This window comes from Peromyscus leucopus, chromosome 16_21 (assembly GCF_004664715.2).
Source record: "Peromyscus leucopus breed LL Stock chromosome 16_21, UCI_PerLeu_2.1, whole genome shotgun sequence".
Lineage (NCBI taxonomy): Eukaryota > Metazoa > Chordata > Mammalia > Rodentia > Cricetidae > Peromyscus > Peromyscus leucopus.
In genome coordinates this window covers 22,338,915-22,355,850 of record NC_051084.1, presented here as the reverse complement: position 1 = coordinate 22,355,850, position 16,936 = coordinate 22,338,915, and the positions used below count along the sequence as shown (strand labels likewise).

The 16,936-nt window shown below is 36.7% G+C and overlaps 1 protein-coding gene across 6 annotated transcripts in view; it reads left to right on the top strand.

Annotated features, from left to right (window-relative positions):
• Window positions 1–16,936, top strand: part of Pcdh15 (protocadherin related 15) — a 1,398,279-nt gene that overhangs the window by 346,477 nt on the left and 1,034,866 nt on the right. For all 6 annotated transcript variants that reach the window (XM_037199986.1, XM_037199987.1, XM_037199980.1 and 3 more), the window contains exon 2: window positions 12,712–12,784. The gene's annotated coding sequence lies outside the window, so the exon portion shown is untranslated. The remainder of the gene's footprint in view (window positions 1–12,711; window positions 12,785–16,936) is intronic.

Here is a 16,936-nt window from a genome sequence, read left to right as displayed (position 1 = left end):
TTAAATCTGCTTACTACAGTGAAATTTGGAAATATTCAATATTACTATAAAAAAACTGAGAATATGGCCACACCTGGGAGGAAAGGTCTGTATGACATCTTAAAATTCTACTCTACCTTGTAAAAGGTCAACATGACTATGTTCAGATAATTTCTCATGCAAACCAGAACATGGATTTTTTAAAGAATTTTTCCTCCTTGAAAAAATTTGCTTTTCTTTTAAAACATGTGTTTTATAGTTGTCTAAGTATATACTCATTTTAAGGAGATAGAAATGTAGATTCCTCTCTATAGTAGCATTTTATATCTAATATCTTATCTAAACTTTGGCTCACATTTTAAAATAAAAAGTGCTTATACGTGTCTAACACTATTCCTCTTGTTCAACTCATGTTTAGGCAGTCATATTGGTGAAATTTTATGAGTATTTAGGAATATATATGTATATACTTATTCATATACACATGTAATTACATTAATGAAAAAGTGGCTACATATTTGAAAGAGAGCAAGGATGATTATATGGGAAACTTTTGAAGGGAAAATTATATATTATTTTCTTAAAAATAAAAGAAATTATTTTTAATTTTTTAAATGTATGTACATTCTCTACAACTATACATAAGGATATATGTTTTACATATATGTCTGTATGTATATACATAGTGTCACACATGTGGGGAGAAAGAAAGGGAAATGGTATCTTTCAACTCTTGTTGCAGGGTTGATAACTTTTGCTTTTAACCACGGAAAACGTCAAGTGAGACAGACCAAGCAGTCTGTTAATATGCAGACCAGGAAATCCAAATATCGAGATTAATGATTCGCTGTGGTATGATTCCTTTGGGTTTATCTTGGAAACTTCCACACTTCAGTATTAGAAAAAGTGGCAAGAGAACTTCATCAAAGCTGCAGCGAGCCTTAAAGGGAGAAGTGACCCAGAAAATCACATGCTCCAGTGAAATGTTCTTAGTTCGCTTGCACTTAATGTCCATTCACTGAGAGAAATCTCTCTCTTGCACAGAAGTCTGCTTAAGACATACTCTGTCCTAGAGGCCAATGTAAATATATATATTTTTTTCTTATGAATATCAGTCTTATCCAATTATAAATAGTATCATCCATATTAACCAGATGCTGAACGACACTGTATGTAACTCCCCAGTGGTTTTAGTTATAATTGAGTCAGGGGGTTGATGATTCAGAAATCTCAACCTGTTAATGTAGAAATTAGTGTTTACGTTTGTGCTGAATAAGAATACCCAGCTAAGGAAGTGACTGACGTTCTCCTTTTTACGTCTTTCTTGGGTATTCAGATGAGTATTCTTGACTGCGGCTATAAGGGCATAAAAGCAGTCTCTTTGTCTTTTTTGAAATTCTCTTCCCTTACACACTTAAAAGCATGATTAGATTTCTCTCCTTTTATCTGTTTTTTTCCCTCAATAGTTCAATTTGGGATTGGCAGTCCTGACATATTGCTCTGATACAGGGGCTAATAACACAAAGGAAAAACAACGTGAAGCCTGTTACCAGGAACTTTCCTTCTGCATATCCTGTTAAAGGATGCCAAAGTTGAGTTTTGACTTTAGGGGACTCCTTAGGTTGTCTGGGGTCACAGGGCAGTGCAGGTGGGACTATGGAGAAATGGGTTCCGGGTTTATCAGACAATAGTTAGGAATTTGATCTCAGTTTTATTGTCCAAAACATCCTGAAATGATTTTATCATCCATATTTTAAAAGATATCCGGCTAAACCTGAAAGAGAACAGATGAGGAGGTGACCTTTGTCTCTGGGCTTTGAAGGCTGAACTTGAAATCTAGACCTGACTTGAGTGAGTACACCAGGAGCTACTACAGCCATAGCTTTTAATTTTCTAATCGTGTGTTTCCAAGAGAAACATAAATATCACCTAAAACGACAAGAGAATAATTACAAAGTTAAAAAAAAAAAACAAACAAACAGGTATTCAGACACTCAGGCTGTTCCAGTCACGGTGATGCTGAAATGAATGATAAGCTTGGAGAGCTAGGAAAGCTAGGAGAAGGCTGACTAGGTAGGAATTTATAGAAAGCTGAATCAAAACATGTGCAGGCAGCAAAGCTGATAAAAATCAAGAGAGAGCAGATGGAGGGCTCCACCCATAACCAACACCAACATGTTGCCACAGGAACACAGTTCCTCTGAACCTGAAATTAAAGCAATATTCACTAATGGTTGACAAGTCATAAACCGAGATAATGTCTGAGACTGTTAACAGAAGAATGGATAAACAAAATGAGCAATCATTGTTTCTCTGTGGTGTACAGCTACATCCTTCCAGTGAAAGGCCTGTATATGTTTCCATGGAGAAAAAAAAATACCTGGCAGGATGTCTGTCAAAGTTGGCTTATTCAGTGATGCATTGCATTGATCCACAGAGAACATCTCAACTTCATTTCTATTACTGTCAAAAATCACAGGAATATTTAGCTCAATTTTCTAACTGGGTCAACTCTTTTATGAAGAATAATGATAATTACAGTGGCCACATCGAATCTTGGGCTTTACACATTAAATGTTTCATCATCCATCTTATGTTTCATTGGTGGATGATGAATTGTTTTTTTCTAAAATTTTCAGGACTTTGGAAATGTGGACATATCTTAGTATTAAAACTAGGTTGTTATTAAAAAAAAAAAAAACTAAGCTTTTTCCTATTGTGTTAATGAGCAGTTGGAATCCTAAACAAGTTTGAAGGAGAACTGAGCTGATTGCTAAGTTACTAAAATGAGTATTTCTGCAGCTATTTCATGTTCATTAAGAATTCATTGAAAATTTGTATACAAATGTTTTATATGATCTTCATTTTGATATATGTGTTCTCCTGAACATTCCTTATATATCAGCTAGTTTACAAAAAGGAATTATGTATAATTCCATTTGTTTTCATTTTTATGTCACTGAGATGGGAACTAGAACCTTACCTAATGGGTTTTGTCATCAACCCCACATAAGTTCTTCTCTACCACTCACCTCTGTGTGTGTGTGTGTGTGTGTGTGTGTGTGTAAAGCTGAAAGATGCCTTGCATTACCTTACTCTCGTATGCTTACTCTCACAAGCAACAAAGTACTAATCAAGACATTAAATTTCCTATAACCAGAATTTTTCACAGATGTAGAATCAATATTCCATCCCAAGGTATAACATTATTCGAACAACTATTCCTATAGATTGTTTTGCCTGTTCTTAAGTTCCATACATACATAAATCCTGTTTATGTATTGTTTAGATTGATATGAAGGTGGTAAGATTTAATAATACATTTAGATCAATGTTCCTTAATTTTATGAATGTTTGAATGGTGAAATTTATTTTCATAATTTTTGATGTCTATCTCCACTTTCTTCTTCCATACCTATGCTATCATTTGTAACCATATATATTGAACATTTGTTTAGCTTCAGTAGATAGTTCATTTTTTTAAATATTTGAATCAAGTAATAATTTCTGTCATCAAGACATCATGGAATTCAGTCATCCCTATAAGACATTATTATTGGTGGTCTACAAACATTTCATTTATTTCAATAAAATATCTCAATATCTTTTTAAATCTCATTTTATGCAAATAAGATAATGGGGTATAATTAGTCTAGTACATTTTAGTATGGTTTTATTTAAAACTAGAAATCTAAATACTAGATTGAAGCATGTCTGCTAATCTTAAAGCAGTGTTCTGGAGAATGAAAGTTTCATAAACACCATAAAATGGTTTTATTGATTTGACTCATTTTAGTTACAACCACATAAAACTGTGAATTATGTCTCAGTGATAATAAATAATTATAATTTGTGGTATTAAGAGTGTGTGAGTGACAATTAGCAAGAGGAGCTGCAGGGTTTTCTTATTGGATGTATGTTTTGAAGTTTCAGAAATTAATGTTGAGCATAATACATACTAGATGAGTGCTCAACATCTGAGCTGAATCCACAGTCTTTGAGAGATTGGAGAAATACACATATTTTAAGTGTTTTTTTTTCTATGTATTTTTTCTAAATAGTTAAACTTCCAACATTACATTCCAAGAGCCAAAAGTTCATGGAAATTCCTGTTTTGATATCCAAGGATATTATTGCACAACTCAGGAAAACAGTGAACAGGTTTGAAAAGCATTGATGATAGGAAAGCTATTCGCCATATACTGCTAATTCATTCAAAATCACTCACCCTTCCTGTGCTGGGTCCATGTGCACCTGAACTTCTGTGCTCACAGCAGGACTGTGCACACGCAGCAGGGCAGACTTTTCTAACAGAAAAACTGATTTCACAGGTAATGCTTTGATGGTTAATTTATTATTGACAATGACACAGTGTTATGAATCACAAAGTTTTGTTTGAACTCAGGCTGTAGCTACAAAAGAAGTGGAGGGTGATGGGAATATAGCCATGCTCATCTCTTCCCCAGCATTAGGGCCTATACAAGAAGGTTAGAAGCAACTATTGTCTTTCTTAGTTTGTGTTCTGCTTGTGGTAGCAAAATAATATCCACCATAATAATGTACTGATTCCCTACACCAAGTTATATATGTACGTGTTTCATAAGAGTAACGATTGTCTTCTTTATTTTTTTCTTTCTCTAACATAGCAAATATAAGGCTGTGTTTATCATCTGCCCCCATGTAACTCTGGGGACTTGACTGTACTTGAGTATCTCTTAGGAAACAAGGGGTTGGTTATAATTATGGCACAAAAATTCAAGAGGAGGAGGGAGACTGAAATGAGGAGAAAATAAGGAGAGTTTTACGTAAGAAAAAGAAGGACAAGTTGGGCAGTGGTGGCACACATCTTTAGTCCCAGCACTCGGGAGGCAGAACCAGGCAGATCTCTGTGAGTTCAAGGCCAGCTTGGGCTACAGATCCAGATCCAGGAGGACAGGCACCAAAACTACACAGAGAAACCCTGTCTCGAAAACCAAAAAAGGAGGAGGAGGAGGAGGAGGAGGAGGAGGAGGAGGAGGAGGACAAGCCAAGGCTGTTGAGTGTTTTTTTTTTTTTTTTAATTATTTTATTTTACAATACTATTCAGTTCTACATAACAGCCACAGATTCCCTTGTTCTCCCCCTTCCTGCCCCCCTCCCCTTCCCCCCAGCTCACTCCCCATTCCCACCTCCTCCAGAGCAAGGCCTCCCCTGAGTACTGAGATCGACCTGATAGACTCTGTTTGGGAGGCATCTAGGCAGTGGTACTAGGTCCTGGGCTCATTGTATGAGTTAGCTGTTTGAAACCTGGGACTTATGCAGGGACGCTTGGCTCAATCTGGGAGGAGGGAACTGGACCTGCCTGGACTGTTGAGTGTTTTTAAAGGGTACAAAGAAAGGCACTGCAAGACAACAGTTTTGACAAACAAATCATACACTACTTCAGAAATGGTCTCACAGTGACTGATATCACTGAATGAAGTTTTTGTTTAGACTGCCTGTGTAAAATAAGGGAACACTGAGAGGCTGCTTAGGCCAATTAACGGGAATAGTTTCCTAACTGCAATACAGATATAGCAATGGTCCGAAAAATGGGGGGGATTTAAAGTGCACTTGAAGTGGTGGTTTCTATCATTTGAACAACATACGTTTGCAGCTCTTAAGCCGTTCTCTTAAAATTTGGCATCAGAAAAAGGAACAGACAGATGATCAAATAGAAATACTGATTAAATAAAGTATATTGAGGACTGGAGATCGGACTCCTTGGTGAAATTGGTGCTCTTGCAGAGGACTCATGTTTGATTCCTAGTACACACATGGTTGAGGGGCTCCCAACCACCTGTAACTGCAATTCCAGGGGATCCAATACCGTTTTCTGGCCTCCATGGATTCCCACATACAAATAAGCATGTATGTGTATGCACACACACAGGTAAAATATCTTTTTGAAAGATAAATGTTTTAACCATTAATTCTTTCCATATTACTTTACTACCTGTAGCATAAAGTGTGGAGAATCTGTAAGAAGAAATTAAGACTAAAGAGCTTCCTTAAGCTGAAATTATAAGAAAAAGTGAACGACATAGATGGTCCCTTTTCTGATGTAACCAACTCCATCTATTACTCAGAAACAATCCTAATTAAATTCATGGGTCTACCATACTGCACTTGTGTGGAATTATTCTTTGTTCTGATGGTTACTCGATCTGGAATGAACAGATTTTTTCATATCCCCAGTAAAAAGCATAACACTGTGGTACCTGTGCATCACAGGAGAACTTGAAAGAAAAACTTAGGACCGTGTTCCATATGTAACTTCCCTGGGAAGCGATAGGCACTTTTATCAAAGCCATCATTTTGCTCACATGGACTGGAGACAGATCTTGGCTTCCCTTTCTCTTAAGTTTATAGAAGTCACATATCTTTTCCTGACTGTCCTCTGTGTTCCTTATCCCGTGTATCTGAGTGATTTCCTCGTGTCATTGAACATAGATTATTCCTGAAAACCTGAAGGGGAATCGTGTCTTCTCCAGTGAACCCAGGGTTTCCTTATGCTGTCTCTACATCACCACCACCCTGCTATATCTGTTACAACAGTAATAATAACAGGGGCAGCCATAATGTCAATTAACACTCCGATGACCTTCAGGTGATTGACACATGTCAGTTCACTTAATTCTGATGTTTGAGTCTACTTCACACATCTGGATAAGGAAAGAAAGGAGAGGTTAACCAGACCCAATGACAGATATCCTTCTTTGCTGAGATTTAATCCCAGATGGAAAAATTTCAGAGTCTGTGTTCTTCAGGATCACAAATGCCACATGAGGAGGGTGTGCATATTATTGTGTGTCTATGCCTGTGTATGCATGCATAAGAGTGTCCATATGACCATCTGTATATGACTATATGAGTATTTAATGTATATGAGTGTATATGGGAAGAGGTATACATATTTGTGTATTTATGAATGAGTGCTTGTACATATTTGTATGACTATTTGCAAAAGAAGAGAGTTATATAGTGTATGCATGAATATGTGTGTGTGTGTGTGTGTGTGTGTGTGTGTGTGTGTGTGTGTGTGTGCAGGTATAAAGAGGAGTGTTCATGAAGGGTAGATACAGAAAGGTAGATACATAATAGTAAACTGATACTTTGAAGTCAGACCCTGGTACTGTTAGAAGAGGAGGAACTATTGCTCTTTGGTAATGTATTGTTAGAACCTGAGAAAACTTGGTTTCATGTATTTCTATTTCAAAACATCAAGGAAATTAAAATGGAAAGGTCTTTAAAACTTTATTTCAAAATGGAATTAAAATTATAGAGAAAAATAATTGTTAGATTTGCTAAATGAATTGTCTAAATGAATTATATCAAGTTTCACTCATTCACTCATTCGTTGAATCCATCAGTCATTTTCTCAACATGACATTGGTATCTCTTTTTCCTTTCATGTGGCTTGATTTTTCATCAGTTTTCTCATTTCATGTGCTTCAGAGTTCATCATTTTTCTTATTTATTTATTCATTTATTCAACATCCCAACCACAGTTTCCCCTCCCCCATCTCCTCCCAGCTCCTACCCCCATCTCCCCTCTCCCTTCCCCCCACTCCATCCACACCTACTCAGTTTCCATTCAGAAAATGGCGGGCCTCCTATAGATATTGACAAAACAGGGAATATCAAGTTGTAGTAAGTATAAGCACCTCCCCTTGGATTAAAGCCTGGCAAGGTGACCCAGTATGAGGAATAGGATCTCAAAAGCCAGCAAAAGAGTCAGAGACAGCCCCTGCTCCTTCTGTTGGGAGTCTCACAAGAAGACCAAGCTACACAACTGTTACATCTATGCAGGGGGCCTAGGGATTCATCTTATGGATTGACAACTGACTTAGCTTTGCCACTGACCCCCAGTAAAGTCGTACCCCACTCATTGCCATCATAGATTTCTCTGATATAATCTCTTCAAGCCAATGTCCTACCTTTAGAGTTACTTTTTCTTAGTTTAATTTTTTTCTCTAGCTGTTACTCTCCTTGCTACAATTTAAGGACAATGACATCAAAGCTACTTTAATCCCAGTGGTCTGAAACAGGCTGAACAAAATGACTGCCACATGTGTGTTAGAGGAAAATAATTCAGACATTTTCCACAGGGCACCTGGGAGGTATAACTGGAAGTATAATAGTAATATAATAAAAACTCTACCTTCTACAGTTAAAGGTATAGTGAGAAAAAAAGAACAAGATGCCCAAGTTTCCATGATAGAATCTTATTTATACACAAAGATTATTGTATATTTTAGGAAACAAGCAATTAATATGTTAACTTTAATTAATCCAAATTAAATAAAATTTATTTTACAACAATTTTACCATGAGGAACAAACAAACAAATTTTGATTCTATTATTTTATGGTCCTTGTGATGTAGACTCAGATGGCTGGTCCAGTTCATCAGTCACCTATACCCTGAGCGATGGGTAGATATCTATCCTTATTCTTAATTATACACTTTAATTTTACTGATGTACACATGGGAACCAATATATGAGTTTTCCATGCCAAAGGCATGGAATTCAATCTCTTTAGGCACAGTGTCCAGGACCTGATCCTTCTCCTTTTCACAACTCATGTAACCAGAGCTAAATCATGTTATTTCAGGGTTATCAACTTTGTTGCACATTTTCCTGGCTTTTGATATTTGCCAGTTCTGATTTCATCTCTCTTCATACTTCATTTGATGGCTTCATCTTTTGTCAAATTTCTATCAGAATTCTTAGTGTTCTTGGAAACCATCTTCTGGATCCTTCCTAACCCTGTCCTTCCCCAAATCTCTTCAGCATTCTAGAATGTTCTTTTGATGTTCTGCATAATCTGTAGTTGCACCTGAACAAGACCCTAACGTCCCACATTAGCAAACTCTCTGGGAGGAATTTATTAATTATTCCTTGAATATTGTAGACAGGCTAGCTCACCTTTAGGTTTCTGAAGAATTTGGCAGTATTTAATTTAATGGAAAGTATTTTCCATGTAAATTCTAAACTAAGACAAAAGTAATAAAAGTAAGCAATTCTATTTTTTTTATTGGAAGGGGCTTTAGTACTAGGGATCAAGCAAGCCCAAGACTCACAGCCAGCCAGGGAAGCAGTCTGCTGCTGAACCATGTGTGTAGTTCCAGTATCATTTCAAAATGAATTCACATCATGACACAGAATAATAGTTCCACAAGATTTCATTACAGGAAGCGAGACTACAGTGGTAGTTCTGTGACAAGAGTCTTCTGTGTTCTGTAAAATTGAGTATCTTTGTGGTCAGGACAGATTGGCAAAATATCCTATCTGTGGGAAATAAGAACATTTTAAATATAGAAATTCATGTTGGGACCCTCGAACTCCACTTTCCATGAAAGCCAATTTCACATGAATTCAATATATTGTTTTATTTTGATATGACATCCAGAGAAGTGAGTATCGGCTATCTATGATAAGGGAGAAAATTTCAATTTAAGGGAGGAATTATGAAAACTAAAACAAAAAAGCTGTGCTTTACTACATGGAAATTTAACTTCTACAGTAAGACACTTCTACACTACCAATTCATTAGTCAAGTATGACAGAGTTCATGTCCATACGATATAGTTTGTAAAAAATGATATAAAATAGATATAAAGTAATTGATAAATTGTCAAAATTGGCAATTTTAATATTAAATTCTCAAGTCAGCTGCCATTGCGATGGTTAGATTTTTTTGTTTGTCCTTTTTAAAGATTCACTTGTTTTTATTTTATATGTAAGTGTTTTGCCTGCATGTATATGTGTACACCACAAATTTTCCATGCCCGGAGGTCAAAGGATAGCCTTCAGATTCTCTGGAGCTACATTTAGGAGTAGTTGTCAGTGCTGGAAACCAAACCCTCGTCCTCTGCAAGAACAGCCAGTGCTCTTAATTGCTGAGCCATCTCTTCAATCCCAGTGATGGCCAGTTTTGATTGTCACTTTGACAGTCAAAACTTGCTTGGAAAGAGCATCTCTTGGGAAGAGCAGGATTGTCTGTGTCAGGTTGGCCTGTGTACATGTATGTTGAAGGACTTTCTTAATAACTGGGTTCCTTGAGATGGGAATAACTATTATGAATGCGAGTAGCACTATTCCCTGGTCTTGGAGGAGTCGTCAGTGAGTCAGAAGAGAAGAGGGCTGAGCAATAAGTGTGGGTGTATGCATTCTCATTCTCTGTTCTCTCGAATATGGCATTGTGAGCTCTTGGCTGTAGAAGTAACATGACCATCTGCTTCAAGTCACTGCCTTGACTTCTACACAATGAAGGAATGCAACCTAGAACTACAAACCAAATAAACCCTTTTCCCCTAACAGTTGGTTTCATCAGAGCATTCTATCACAGCAACATAAAAAAGAAAACTAGGACAAATCAAGTCATATTATATGAATATTCACCTATCAACCTAACCATGACTTCCTATGAAATTAAATCAGGATAGGATGCAAGGACATTGGATGACCACATAGACACACTTCCCACTCGTGCAACCTTGTTGACATTGACAATAGACTTGATTCTTATTTTTTTCCTTCTATAGTTTAAGATTTCTCTAATTCTTTCTTGGGTTTTAACAGTATTGATACAGATCCCATGTGTGTCAGAGAATTAAAGAAGAACTTAACAGATATCCAGGACTCTTTGTGTTCTCTTGTTACCGACTAGAAATTCTACAGCTAAATAATCTTGCAAAAAAAGAAAAAGAAAGAAAGAAAGAAAGAAAGAAAGAAAGAAAGAAAGAAAGAAAGAAAGAAAGAAAGAAAGGAAAGAAGGAAGAGAAAAAAGAAAAGAAAAGAAAAACTAAGGATATACATGGCACTAGGCACTAGTCAACTACAATGGATATTTCTTTGTGGAGGACACTTTTTCATGTAAAAGGAACTGCTGGTGACTATGATTTGGCTGATTTTACTTAAATTTGCATAAAGCAAGTCTTTTGTTGACCTATGTATCCAAAACATTTGAAAATGTACAAATCTATTGTCATCTCTCAAAGAAAAAAAAAACAACAAAAAACAATGTGACATTGAATAAAGGTTTTCTCAGCAGAGATAACATAAAATAATTACCTATTTAATAGACACATATATTTAATTCCTGCATGTTTTAACATGCACAGGCCTCCCTCTCCCTATTGCATCTCTCATTTTTTTTATATTCTAACAATACCATAAATATTATGTAAAACAAAATTTCAAAGTGGTACAGTGTGTGAGCTCTCTCAGCAGGAAGAGGTAATGACTAGCTGTGTGCTCTTGAAGTAGACAGAAAATGATTCCATGAGCTTTTGTCACATTCTGAGTAGCAGAAGGCCTTTGAGACTCCAAACAAGCCTCATTATGATTCAGCACCCAGGGACTCTGGAGTGGCCATTTACTATGCATAATACTATGCAAAGTGGTCACTTCACTCTCAGGAATGTCTGGAATTAATCCTTCCAGTCACAAAACTGCTCTCTTAGTAGCTGCTTGTAAATTTTTGTGCCTTAGCTTGTACTAAGTACACTGCTTAAAACTCAAAAATAAATAAATAAATAAACAATAAAAAAAACACACACACCTTCATTTGGACATGCTCTCATCTTGAAAGAACATCCTGTTATGGTTCTCATGGGATGAGCAATTGTGTTTATCGAAGGATGCTGGTAAGTAATTATAGCAGCTAAGAATTAACTTTTTTTACATATACACCCTGAAAACTCATGTGCTGAAGACAAAATACAGGTTTTTCCATCTACTGCTGTGCCAATTTCTGGTATTTAAATAAGATATATCATTAGTTCAGATAGGTTCTACAACTTTGAGAAGATCCCATCCCAATAATAATAATAAAAATAACAATAATGACAATAATAACTAAAGTGCCTTAACTGAGCAATTCACAGTAACAAACTTTTTGTTTTCTCCTTCCCCAAACAATCTATTGAAAAAATGTCAATGTGATAGTAATTGGCATATGATAAAAATTTCAGATAGAGGACTACCCTTTTCACGAATTCAGATTCCTGTCTCAGGAGCGATACAGTGGCTCACACCTATAACTCTATCTCCAGTGGATCTGACTCTTTCTTCTAGCAGTATACTCACATGCACATGCCCACCTCTACACACACACACACACACACACACACACACACACACACACACACACCCCACATCATTAAAACTAAAAATAAATCTTAAAATGATTAGACATAAAAGTATCTTTTATTTTACATTTTTGTTGGTACTGAGAGTGAAACCAGGGTCCTGCACATGCTAGGCAAGCACTTGATATTAATGGGCCTCAACCTCTGCCTCAGTGGTAAAGTTCATGGTGTTTAATTACTTTCCTTGAGTCTGCTGACCATACTACCAAGCAGTATGTTTTCAGGTTTCATTAAGAACTTATTCCGAGATTCCTCACTAGGGACAGACAGACTCTTGTCTTAACAAGGTTTTCAGTGCAAAGTAAATTTTCATTTTCTAAGTACATACCCTAGTACCTGGGTGACAGCCCAAATGCCCTGGGCCAAGTTTCCAATAAGTGGATTGACAGTTTCTCTATTTGAACTTTTCACTTAGGATGGTAAGATGTGTGCTTCATCTTCTGTAACACTTTCTCTCAAGCATAAATGTAACATGTAAGTAAACAAGTAACTCTCTTATTCTGTACTTTGCAAGTTTGTTTTTAACCTGCCTCTGACCAGTCACTTTCTCTTTAGGATTATGGAAGCATCCATCTTTACCAAAGGCTGAAGTCATGGGTCAGTGAGGGCAGAGAGACAACACAGCAAGGTGAGTAGCGGTACTGTTCCATAGAGTTGTAACCTTCATGTACTTTTTCTCCCCCTTAGGGAAAAACAGAACAAAACAACAACAGTACTTGGACTTGGACTGGTATTTCCCATTAAATTTATTCACCATGCCTAGAATTTAATTAGTGAGGACTGTTCAAAAATCTTTAAGTAGATTTATTTTAACTGACGCATCTAAGCCAGAAAGAGGAAAAAGGAACTGATCGGGTGGTTTACAAAACTCTTTCCTTATCAGGGCTTTCTTCTATAGTACATTCAGAATAAGCAAGCCTTCGACTGTTTACACTTATTGTTCCCCATTGATGAGCTCATTCTCTTTGAGAACACCCCCGTGGTAACGTATCAGAAGCCTTGCATCCAATGCAGTCTCAAAGAGCTGCCAGATCCACTGTTCCTATTGAACCCGATGGTTCGCAAAACTACAACTAAGTGTTACAGACACAACTTGGATTTTTCTGGATGAAAATCAATGTGCTGTTATGTGTTTCTGAAGTGAGTTTCATGCTTCAGTTGAAGAAATAGCTTTAGAACTTCAGAATCATAAAATGAGAATGAAGATGAGATTTGGCTGGTCATAGCATCAGTGAGAGGGAAGAGGAACAGCCTACTTGTCTCTCACTGATTTAAATCAATGGAAATAAAATCAGATAAAACCTTACTGAAATGGGTGAAGAAATTGAATCGTTTCAACAAAACCACGGTAGTCTTGAGTAAAATTCATAATCAAATAACTCACTTAAGGTTGGAACATAGTACTTCAGGAAATAGATCATACAAAGAAATAATTATAATTTGCAATATATGAAACACACACAGATCACTTTACACAAGTGACATCTTCTCTGCTACCTGCTTTTGTTTAAAGTAGCATGTGACTCCAGGATGAGTACACCATCAATTGTCTTCCAGTATATTTGCAGCAGCTACCATATTATCATGAGCTAGCAGGCACTATGTAAACACCTGTGCTCAGGGTTGGAGATGAAGGCTCTGCTATTAAGAGGACATAATGTTCTTGCAGAGGACTCAAGTTCTGTTCCCACCTACCTCAGGCAGCTCACAATTACCTGTCCACCTCAGTGTGAACTGATGTCCTTTCTTGGCTTCAGTGAGTACTGTACTCATGTTGTGTTCATATACAGACACACACACACACACACACACACACACACACACACACATACACACACACACATACATATAATATTAAAAAGAAAATATTTCATTAAACATTAAAGTATGTTTTATAAAAATGAATATTAAAATATTTTTCAGTTTTATATTTTTCATTTAGCTGTGAATGCATCCTAAAAAGTCTTTTCTTTGTTTTTTTGTTTTATATGGCTCAAGTAGAATAGGCATGACTTTTCTGGAGGTATATACTGTATCACATGCTGAGTAAAGAAATCATGGGAGGGATTTTCTCATGTCCTTGTCAAAGAATATTTTTGATGTTTAAGGTTACACAAATCTTGGTTCACTGGGGTTACTCTTCATTGTATTAACAATCATTACCTTTCTTCATTCTTTGTAATGCCTACAAATACAATTTGTCATTTTACAATAAGAAAATCTAAATTTGGCTTAAATTATCAAATTAATATTTAAACATGTGTTGCCTATTGTACAAATAAAGCCACCAAATCATGAGAATGCTCTTTCATAGGGGGACTGCTAAAATTTTGAAGATAAAGATTTGAAATAACTCATCTAGCATTCATAAATTCAATTTTAAAGATCTATGTCACTTCCAGAATATTGACTGCCCTTATTTGAATATTGAATGCAGGTAAATGAAGTTTGGAGTTCCAACTATAACTTCTGTTTCTTGTGGAAGAATATTTAAGTTCCCAGACAGTAATATATTTCAGATTGGTTTTCCATCCAAAGGATCACAAAAAAATAGAGCTAAATGGAAAACAAATTGAAAAGGAACAAATCTGGTGCCTAAAAATTACTACTGCTTAGAGTTCACAGTAAATTCTTAATAATTTTTCTCAGTCTACTCAAATTAAAAGATGCAATGGATACATTATCATTTTTAAGAAGTATTGTTGAATTATAAGATCCTATGTTTGCGTGTGTGGGAATGTAGCTGGCTGACTGGGTACAGATGCAGATGAACATGGGCTAGAGGATGAACCAGTAGTTAAGTGCTTGTTGCTCTTACAGACAGAGTTATGTTTCCAGCATGCACATAGCAACAACTCACGACCACCTGTAACTCCAGTTCCAGGGACCCGGCAACCTCCTCTGGCTTCCAAGAACACTGAACTCATGTACACACAGACACACATACAGACACACAGAGACACACAGACACACAGACAGAGCGAGCGAGCGAGCGAGCGAGAGACAGAGACAGAGAGATCTACATATAATTAAAAATAAAATCATAGAAAAAGGAACCAGAGAGGCAGACACACCTTCTCACCTGAGCAGCCTTCACCTAACCACTTCACCCATGAGGGTTTATGATCCTCTAAATTTCTGTGTAAAAACTGCTGAAAGCCAGGAGGTGGTAGCACATGTCTTCAATCCCAGCACTTGGGAGGCAGAGCCAGGTAGATCTCTGTGAGTTCCAGGCCAGCCTGGTCTACAGAGCAAGATCCAGGACAGGCACCAAAACTACACAAGAAACCCTGTCTGAAAAAAAATGAACAAACAAACAAACAAAAACTAAAACAAAACTGCTGAAAAATGATGCTTATCACTCTTTGTATGTGCCCTTTCACTCACTCTGCACTTGTGGTATGCGTGTGTTGGACACAGTCTAAAAAAAGGCAAGGCCATTAGGTGAATATTTATTAGACATAATAAATGTCATAAAATATAAAATGTGTGATAGCTTCCCCTTGGTGAGATATTTTGGGATTTTTTTTTCTTGACCTTAATGTAAAGAAAGTCTTTCCTTGAGCAGTTGTTGTATTTCTAGGCACCATTAAGTGGCTAATTAGGAAGACACAGTTAAGGAGAGAGAGGTCAGTAACAGTACACAAACCTCTCTGATAAATGCTTCAATTACTTAACCTTCCTAAGATTTCCCTTTCCTTTACAGATATTATATTAGTTAACTATTTAAATCATAGCAGATTACATCTCTTATTTAACGCTTTAAAATCACCTTATAATCACCATGATAAAGATAGGTAACTGGTGGTTTATTTAAAACAATTTACATCAATAAGTATGAGCACTCCTTTTCTCAGTTATACTAACAGGTCAAGGACAACAAACTGATAAGACAGAATATTGTCAAACAACCCTAGAGAGCTTTACATGAGAAGGTGGAAGGAGGTCTTGGCACAGCCATACTGTGAGCTGTAGGCCCGGGAGTTCTCAGATACTTTCTACTGTATAAGCTTGAGTTGTGTCAGCCTGTGAGAGATGGAGATGTAGGGGACTCTGATTCCAAGGGCACTGTCAGCATCAGCTTCTTCCCATCCTGCTTCCCATTGATAATGAAGACACTCCCTCTGGGGTTAAACAAGCCACATGATTTGTAAATCTGCGCCACTGAGCCTCTACAAATGAGTATGGCTGTGTGCTGTGGATATCGCTCTGTATAAATAAAATGCTGACTGGCCAGTAGCCAAGCAGGAAGTATAGGTGGGACAAGCAGAGAAGAGAATTCTGGGAAGTGGAAAGCTGAGGCAAGGAGATGCTTCCATGAGTACCAACATGTAAGATACTGGTAAGCCATGAGCCATGTGGCAAGGTATAGATTTATAGAAATGGGTTAATTTAAGATATAAGAACAGCTAGCTAGGGCCAAACAGTTTAAATACTTTACCAAAGTAGCCATGGGCTATAATTGAGCTGTGTGCTATATTTTCCATGCCTGTGAATAGTATGCAGAGGGAACTCCAGATGTATCTATAATGTAAAAAATATGTGCGGAAAATAAAAATTAAAAAAATATATCATTCTTTATTCATATGAGAAAACTCTCTAGCACTTAAACTAACAGGATACTCATGCTTATAACTATGCTATATCATATATCATATTCTGGGGTATGATATACCTACAAAGAAAGAATGATGCTGGGAATCAATCTCTGCAGAAAAATCAATTCTGTACCTTGGTGACTGTGGCCTTCAAATCACCCTCATTCCTGTGTTGAGGAGAA